The following is a 9,152-nucleotide window of genomic DNA, read 5'->3' on the forward strand; positions in this document are numbered from 1 at the left end:
CATATATATACTCGAAACAATGGAACGAGACTTGCTGCATTAAAGACGCTGTTCATTACCGGTACGTTACCGCTACGTCAAAGATGGCATGATGACCCTATGAAACTTTTATTTTTCTAAGCGTTAGAATAAAGAAAGAAAATTAGAGGTAAAAATAAAATGTATCATATTATTTTTGCTCTAGATTTACGCAACATATGTTTATTGTCGACGATGCCATCGTCGTAAGTAGCTATAACACTAAATGGCCATGAACAAGGAAAACGTCTGGTACTTTGCAATGCTGTCGTACAATTTACTCTGCTTTTGATCGCCGTACGATTTTTTTTTGTTGTCAATATGCGGTGCCATTTCTATCTTCCCGTTGTTGATAGAGTGGTAATAGTGAAAATAACCGGATTTCGTCAACATTAGCTGTATCATGTTGAAAGAAAATGCCCCGAACGTATTCCAGGGCTATCTAAAATACTGGCGGAAAATACAGCCGTTGCTTATACTAAAAGGGCACGTCTGCAGAGGTAGACGTTTTTCTCAGCACGAGAGCTTCCTGGGGATTTCACGAGGACGACGTGAGTCATATAACTAAACAAGTCCTGATTCGAGAAATAGGACGATCGTAATCAACAAGGTAATAAATGCTGCCAGGCAAATTAAAATGAGACAGATCTGGTTCGGACGGCATTGCCTCAGAGCGGTTGAAAGTCTCTTCAAAGAGTTTTCGGAAGACTCCGTAGAAATAGCGAGAAAAATTCTCAAGGAGGTTAGACTGCATTGATAGACTGCCCAACAACTAAGACAAAGTGGAAACAGCGTTGATGCCAAAGTGCATAGAAGATAGCAAACGATTTGCTTTTTCAGCATTAGTGTTATATATATTTGACATAATACATATATAACACTAGTGCAATATGATAATAGTCTGTTTTTGCCCTCTAATATGCAGTACGCCTTTAGGAAGCATAGATCGGGGCTCTCGACAGTACAGCATGGACACCATGATAAGGAAAAAACCCTCTAGACCTGGTGCGCATAATACTTAATTATCTACAGTACAGGAAAATCATGAGTACGAGCACTTGCTTGTAAGTAAAGGCGGGTATCCCACAAAGATACGTTCTTGGCTCGCTGTCGTAAAATATACGATAGTCTCTGTCTCCAGAGCCTTGCTAAGGCAGTAGAGATAAATAGATACACCCATGATTCAGCTATCACTGCTTACGCCAGGTTTGCCCTAGAAACCGGACTCCCATCAAATACCAAGAAGAGCGGGAATTTACTTCACAAGACTCAAAGAAGGACTGCATTTCTCACTCTACAAGCATATCGTTTGGTCAAGAAACAAGCGGAAAGAGACACCATTATAGAACAGTGGTTGCGAGAATCGACGGCCATCTCAACAGGCAGCCCTGAAGCAAAAAGGCTGGGCCGCTTGGGTGGAAAAATCAAGCACTTTTATCTTTTTAGAATCGGCCAGGTGCCGTCAAAGGCTTGCATTTATCATGACCCGGGGACCGATGACCTAGCTCGCACCTTACCACTTTGGCCGACACCTGTCCGAGCGCAGCATGTAGGAAGGTGAAAACAAAGAAGACCCGAGCTTTTGACCGAAGAGGCTGAATTCTTCAGGACAACAGCCTTCGAGCTTCATGTGCAGCGTGAAGGGTGGTTGAAAGATTGGGGTAGCAACCGCAGCAGAGGTATTGAAAAAGAGAGAGTGCCTCGAATAGATAAAAAGAGCTAGATCTGGTACAAGGGACAAGTTGAAAATCAGGCAGGACGCAATGCTTCAAGACAGGTGGGAAATACATGGTTGACCCCGAATTGATTAACTTAATTAACTTCTTTATTAGACAATTTAAGAAAATTCGGGCTTAGGTAAAATGCTATATATGAATTTAAGAACATAGCTTGTTGAAGGTGAAAACGGCGCCTTTTTAACAAAGTCTAGCCTTCTAGCCACCTATTTAGGAAGGTATACTTTGAAACAGTAATTTTTGTCGAGCACTAGCAAATTATATAAAAAAAACTGCTATTTAAATTGAGTTCAGTTTTAAACCACATCTAAGTACATTGGTGCTGTTATGTGTTGTATAACGAGATTAATGAAGTTCGGTGAGTCAAAACATTCCGACAACTAATTATTTAGTGTTTTCTACGATTTATGTGGCTATGACTAATATTTATTTATTAAACCGGTTATGGCAGACAAAAAACCTCGATTAGGGGCAAAATTCTCAAAGAGAACAGAACAGATAGATCTCGCTGATGATTCAGGGGTGCTAGCTAACCTCAGACGGATCTCGTTATGTACTCAAGCTGGCACAGCTATCAGAATGTGCGTTGGTAGTAAAAGGTAAGTTAAAATCCACACACATTGGTCAATAAAGTGTCTATCTAAGTTTACGCTCTGAAGACGAATCTGTGTGACACGAACTGGACGTAGCGTCATGAACCGGGTGATGGGAAGAACGAACGAAGTCAGATTGATGTCAGCTAAGGACGCCAAGGAACAACATGTCGGAATTCACGCCTGCATTTTAAGCGTTTTTTCATTACAATCGCTTATGGTCAGTGTATGTCTGACTTCGTGCTGTGATTTTCACTAGCATAAATGTGCATACGACATAATGAATGAAATAAAACAGTAACTTCGACGAGTACCTCTTTAACTGAGATAAGGCTAGAGATCATCTCTTTGAGCCTCGCAACGCAGTACAACACGGGTCCCAGCAAATATCTGTATCAGATCTAATAATAATATACCATACATAGGCCTCATGAATATTTCCATCGGAGTAAAATATCACTGCATTCAAGGAGAAATCATTTTTATAAGATTTTTCTTGACGGAAATTGAATGAATGTGTCGAGCAGACCAACGTACCCATCCATCCAAGCTACTTATGTGGAACAGATTGAGATAGATTGATCTTGCGTTTCTTTGGCCTGTTTTTTTGATATAGCAAAACTATAAAGGGACAAAGAGAACAAGTAATCGAAAACGAGCAATAGAAAAATAAGGCAGCAGTTCCAGCAAAGGTGACCTGGTCATTAAGGTCGTTATTCATTATACCAACCATGTGTATAATATCGACTGAGAGCAATGTCGGTAAAAACTAGAGACCAATTGAGGAAGCATTTACCCTTTCGAGTAACGTATACAGCGAGTGACCAGTCAGTGAAGGCTAGTTGTTCTACGCTTATTTTCTTCACAAGTTCAGATACTATGATATAAAAATAATTAATTTCTTCACTACGAAGGACACTCATTCCCTTCACAGATCGGATAATTACGTTTGGTGCACATCTCCAATGTGTATCGTCCTAAAATCAAATCAAATCATGAGAGTATCGCGGCTAGCATTTTGTATCGCTACAAGGGCTTCTCTAATAAATTAGAAAGTGCCGTTTCACGTATCTTTATTTCGTCCTGATCAACGGAGGAGAGCGCAAAACCAAGTATTAAAATAGTAAGTAATAACAAAAATCTTAACTCGGCTTTAAGCAGGACAAAATTTTGTTACTGAGATATCACGATAGATGCTTTCAGTGACTCTAGTTAATTAGGTATATAGTAATATAATAGTTTGTTGGCTATAGAGCTAAAAACCGCGGCGCATTGATCATCAATGTATTATTATATTCTTCGGCAACAAGCTCTTGCAGTGCCGAAGTTCTCGAAATTACTAGCTAACTACCCATGGTGCCTAACCAGCGGCCTGCGGCTACAGTATCATTAATGAAAGCATAATAACACACGCTTAAATTGCTTCGGGCAAATGTACTAGCTTGATCTAATACATCTAACGTACGTCTCGAAATGATTCTTGTATGTGATTGGCGTAGTTTAGTGATGTTTACGGATTTGACGTTCCGAAAAAGGAAAGGATCATGTACAGAAATAATGAGAAATTCCTCAAAATCATAAGTTTTAGACGGCTTATGTTCTGCAGGTGCGATAGGGACATCTGTCAGCCTTCTAAAGGCTTCTCGCCATAATCTCTTACTCCGCATTTATACGCATGGCACTTGTCTAGAACGTAAAAATCGTCTAACTAGATTATACTGTCTGAGGCCACATCAAACAAATGGGGCATAACAAAGACGCGTATAACGTGATTGCATAGAACGCCAGTTAACACAGCAAGTCGAACTTATGAAGGCGAACGCTTATCTTATCGAAAATTGACACATTCCCCTTACGTATACGATATACTACGTTGTACTCCAGCAAACTGGGCACGGCGTATTACGTTCTAACATTGTCCATCGTTCCTCTGCATATCGATAATCTAATTTATGGCTAAGTGTTTATCGAATTATATACATATATATATATATATATATAAATAGAGATAATCATATATGGTTAATAGTTCGTCTATTTTCTATTATAGCGTACTTTACAATATTTGTACGTGGACCCTATTAAATAAGCTGAAATGAACACAGCGGTTAGAGGCTCGTATGGCTACTTCCTATAATTATTGTAGAAAGACAGACTAAATGTAGGGATTTATAGAAAGTAATCACTTATCAGGAATGCTTGGCACCGCCTCGTCATTGCGTCGTGCAGATTACCTATATTAACTTTTATTTGTACGTGTACGTACACGTGTAACAAGTGCAGTCCCAATCATCGTTGGGTAAACATCTACAAATACTTATTTCAGCCCTTGGCTTAATATAACTGACAAAAATTTAACAAGCATTTAATCAACGCGTATATTACGCTTACTTAGTTTCCTCTTCTGCCTGATCTTGCCTGATCCACATAGCGTATACGCATTTATAGACACGCAGTGTGTTGTTTATACTACGCCATCAATCCCCTGATATGTGCTGCTGAAGGACGGTCTCATTAGTAGAGATTTTAGCCTTATTATTATTATTATTGTTAGCGTCAATAGCGTTGTTGATTTCTATTCTTCATTGTCTGTTTTAGGACTCACAATTAATCGCCCTCTAACGACCGTCGTCCATTGCAGTTAATTAGATAGCAGCTTGAGTTTTTTTTTTTTCGGAAAGTTGCGAAACTTTTTTTATATATAACGTACAATACCGGTGGCTATCCGTGGTCCATCTGGATTCGTACAATTTTCATCAATTGCAAGTTACCCGATCGAGAGAGACATCGTTTCATCTAACTTTCTGTGTTGACCTTGTCTATGTAAGTTAACTGTGCTTACGAGTGACGTCGTTTTTTTCCTGCTTCTTCTTCTTCTATCTATTTTAATACAGAAACTAAATCAGCTAGAAGATTAACGGGCAAGATACATTCTGGTAAACTTTTTTTTGTTTTTTGCTTTGGGTTCTGCTTAGAGATCCGAATCAATGTTCGGCTATTTTTGACGGAACAATGGTTCTAAAATGTATACAATTCTATTGACAATCATTTTTTCACAGAGAAACATTAACTACTTCAGAATACCGCTACTGGCTAAGCGGCAGTCGAATGATTCCGAATAATTAGTTGTGTCCGACATACATGCTCATACAAAGAACGTGGAGAACTAGATCGACTAGAAAAATCTGGTGCTTGTTTACTAGGGAGTGCTATGGATGGTTCAGTCATCTATCTTCGTCATTGTACTTGGATGCGTAGGAATCGTGACCTACCGCAGGCGTACCGTTTTGGTGCCCCGTTCAAACTGTCTGAGTCACCGCTACGATAAACGAGTGTGTTACTGAGTTCCCTAAAAACAGAACCTTTCCGGTGCAGCAATGTTTTATTTCTGAACAGCCTGTGTTTGTTCTTTTCCGTACAAAAGCACAAGCTAAATTCACTTGAAATCAATCGTATATTGATCTTCTAAGTCGTCATCGGAGAAGCAGTGAGTGTGGGCTGGGCTTTATTGGTCGCCGTTTTATCAACCGCGTACTATTGAAAGTCAAATCGGAAGCAACGTAAAGAAAGTCACTAATTAATGTAACGAGTCTCTTACTCTGCATTGTGCAAACGCTATCGGCGTTTAGAAGCTCCCGCCTCTACGGGTGACATAAATGTATTTTGGAAATGCCCCTTTTCATTGGCAAATAACATCGGTCAGCGCCTGTAAAAAAGGTGGAGCAAATACAATCGTCTGAGATGTCAGAAGGCTTCCGACTAATGATAGGCGGAACTGTGAGACGGTACCAAGAAAAATGTAATGTACAATACAAAGAAAAAAAAAGTAGAAGCCGGCCTACTAACTCATATGGCAAAGAAACTGATCCAGAAGCGATTAACAAGACTACAACAAAGTATATCTCCCTACGACCTCGTAACAAGTACGTTGGTTGTATATTATGGAGATGATCTCCTAGGAAAGCTGGGAAATTTTTTCGCTTCATAGTCACACTTTTGTATCCAGAATAAGAACTGATACATCTTCGGAGGCAGCGTGGATGCTTGATGTAAAGGGCTGGAACGCGTACCATTCCTTCCGGGTCTAAAGACGCGTCTGCATGGAATATAGTAAGCCAAGTCCCGTAACTTGGCGGAATAGTTGCTCTAGGTCACATGTAAAAACGTAAATAGTTAAATCTGTGCGCAATTGCGTGTAAACTAATGGAGTCTAGGAGACGATTTGGTAACGCGAACGATATATCTCTTATTATATACAATCAGAAGCTAGGTTAATCACAACGGCTGATACATTTTATTTAATTCGTATTCACTTAATTATACCTCAGTTGAAACTTGTCGTTTCAGTAGGTTTAAAAATGTTTGCGCGAGCTTAAAGAATCGATATTGAAATATAGTTAACACTAAAAACAGTTTCATCGTATCTGAAAATTACAGATTTGCTCCCATGACCTCTGCTTATAAAAAGTTAACAAAAACAAGTTCAGAGACTATTATACCTAATCATTAAAATGTTGTTACTTCGAGAAGGTTCAATCATTTCTTGGTCTAATCCTTAAATTTTTTTTTGCGTGTAATGAATTACTTCACAAACATCGTTCTCATATTTCTATACGTATCATGTGTATATTGAAGGCAGTGAGTATAGCCACACTCGACTTTCGTTTATTGATTTTCAATTATTGTGTTTGCAAATCTTCTCCAAGCTGAAGCCGGATTTTTCAGCGATTTTTTTGTAATAGCGTTTTTAGTAGTAAAGAAGGTGTGTTGAATGAGAATTATTAATAGTTTAGGTGCAAAGAGCCCCAGTTGATTTTAATTAACACGATGGTCGAAGAGAAGCTATATAAATGCGGCTGTTAAAATCCGGATCAAGATCATCGCGTTCTTTTGATTTTGTTCCTCAGTCGCTACATAGTAGGAGTTTATAGAAGCTGAATCGATTACTATGACTTGGTTGAAATTAGTTACCTCTATTAACACTTAATGCTATGGTCCTTCTCTATAATTGACTATCGCCGACAGCATAAAATCCGTCTGGTTTTATTCAGCAGCTGCCTGGAACTTTGTTCCTGGGTCCTCCATTTAATATGTGTTCACGATAAATTAAGCGCTTCTAGTGGACAGCGATGATCATCGTTGCTGTGATTGAGGTGCCTCCGCAGCTCTTCAGTAAAATACGTTATTTGCAGCTTCTTTTAGCTGGCCCAGCGTGGACGTAACGTCTAGGTAATGTTGTGCGATAGCAAAAGACCAGGTTACTGCAACAGGTTAAAGTTTTCAGATGTATTAAGATAAGACGCTTTTGAGCAATTCTAGACATTGGGTATGTTGGCGACCAGGCACAAACTTGTTCATTTGCACGTGGACCTTTGCAGATCCACTTCATCCATCGACAGATAAGGAATACTAGATTGTACCTGTTAGAATTAGGTCGGGGTTTCTTGCCGCAGGCGTCTCGAACGTCGACGCAAAAGCCCACAAAATAAACGATTTTATCAAAATTTTCGAAACAGAAGTTATAATAGGTTGTATCCACGGTGAATAAGTTTTTTTCGTACACAGCGAAGTATTTCAAGTATATTTGTAGCTTCATTTACAGATGCTTAATGTATAAAAAGTATTTTCAAGACCTAAATTCATTCGATTATTTGAAAATGTTGTAAATTATAAAATAAGCAAGCCTTCATAGATTTTTTTCCAAGCATGACCTTTGAAAGCTGCGTTCACTCAGCGATATTTGGCTTCTTTACGTTAGCTTCAAATACTGATCGAACGAAATGGACACGTTTTATATAAGTGTATATTCCACTATTTATTCCAGAGGACAACTTCGTTCAACATGCTATACAGGAGTCGATTATAAAGTGTCACTTTGGAGCTCACAAATTTCCTGCGACTCTTCTCTCTCTCTCTCTCTCTCCCTCTCCGCCAGCTCCAGTACGAATCAATACCGCACTTTTTTAAATAGTGTCGTTTACTTGATCAATTGCTTTAACGCTCTTCGTTACCTCTACGACCATGGGAAAGTTTACTGGTGACGCTTAAACTAGGCTCCACGTAGGTAAGACGTCAGCTTGAAACCATCGGGTGACATGCTCATATATGCATCATGCAACGTGGATCTCAAAATGTTCGTAACGCTCGGATTTCCATTAGGGGTGAGGATGAAGGTTGAGGCGACAGGCCTGTGACTATCAAGGCCTTAATAAAGCTGCTCCAAAACGAGATATGTCAAGCCTATGTAAGTATAGCTAAGCAACAATAGCAGCTTACAACCCACCTGTGTAAGCTAATGCGGGCTTTGATGAAGGACACTGAGTTTGGTGGCTCCTCGTCGATAAAAAAGTTCGTGGAATTAAACGTCAATGCAGCTCGATATAACTCCCGATGAAGTACTGCCGACCTGTTTAAAGAAAGCCGCTTGTTAGCTTGCGATACCATTGTTTATTATTGTTATCTTGACAAATAGGTTTGAAAATGAAATAGTTGGTTGAATGTTTTGAACATCTATTGTGACAATGATTCATGAACGAGATCGCTTTAGTCAGCGTAAAACTGCAAGCGTGGTGTTCAAAGCTGTCTGCTGTGTCTCCTGATACAAAATGTAGTTGTCGTTTATATCCCTCTTATGTCCATTTATAACTTCCTAAAATTTAACTAACTACTTGACATTAAGCAACATGGTTTTAAAAAACGCGGTCTATTAGCAGACAGCTTCAAGAGAGAGAATAAAACGGAGTCCTTGCACCTAACTGCACTGTGCCCTACGCATAGTGCGTCTTAATCTGTTACTTGCGCTTAA

The sequence above is a fragment of the Varroa destructor genome, unplaced genomic scaffold (assembly GCF_002443255.2).
Source record: "Varroa destructor unplaced genomic scaffold, Vdes_3.0 BEIS01000003.1, whole genome shotgun sequence".
In the NCBI taxonomy this organism is placed as follows: Eukaryota; Metazoa; Arthropoda; class Arachnida; order Mesostigmata; family Varroidae; genus Varroa; species Varroa destructor.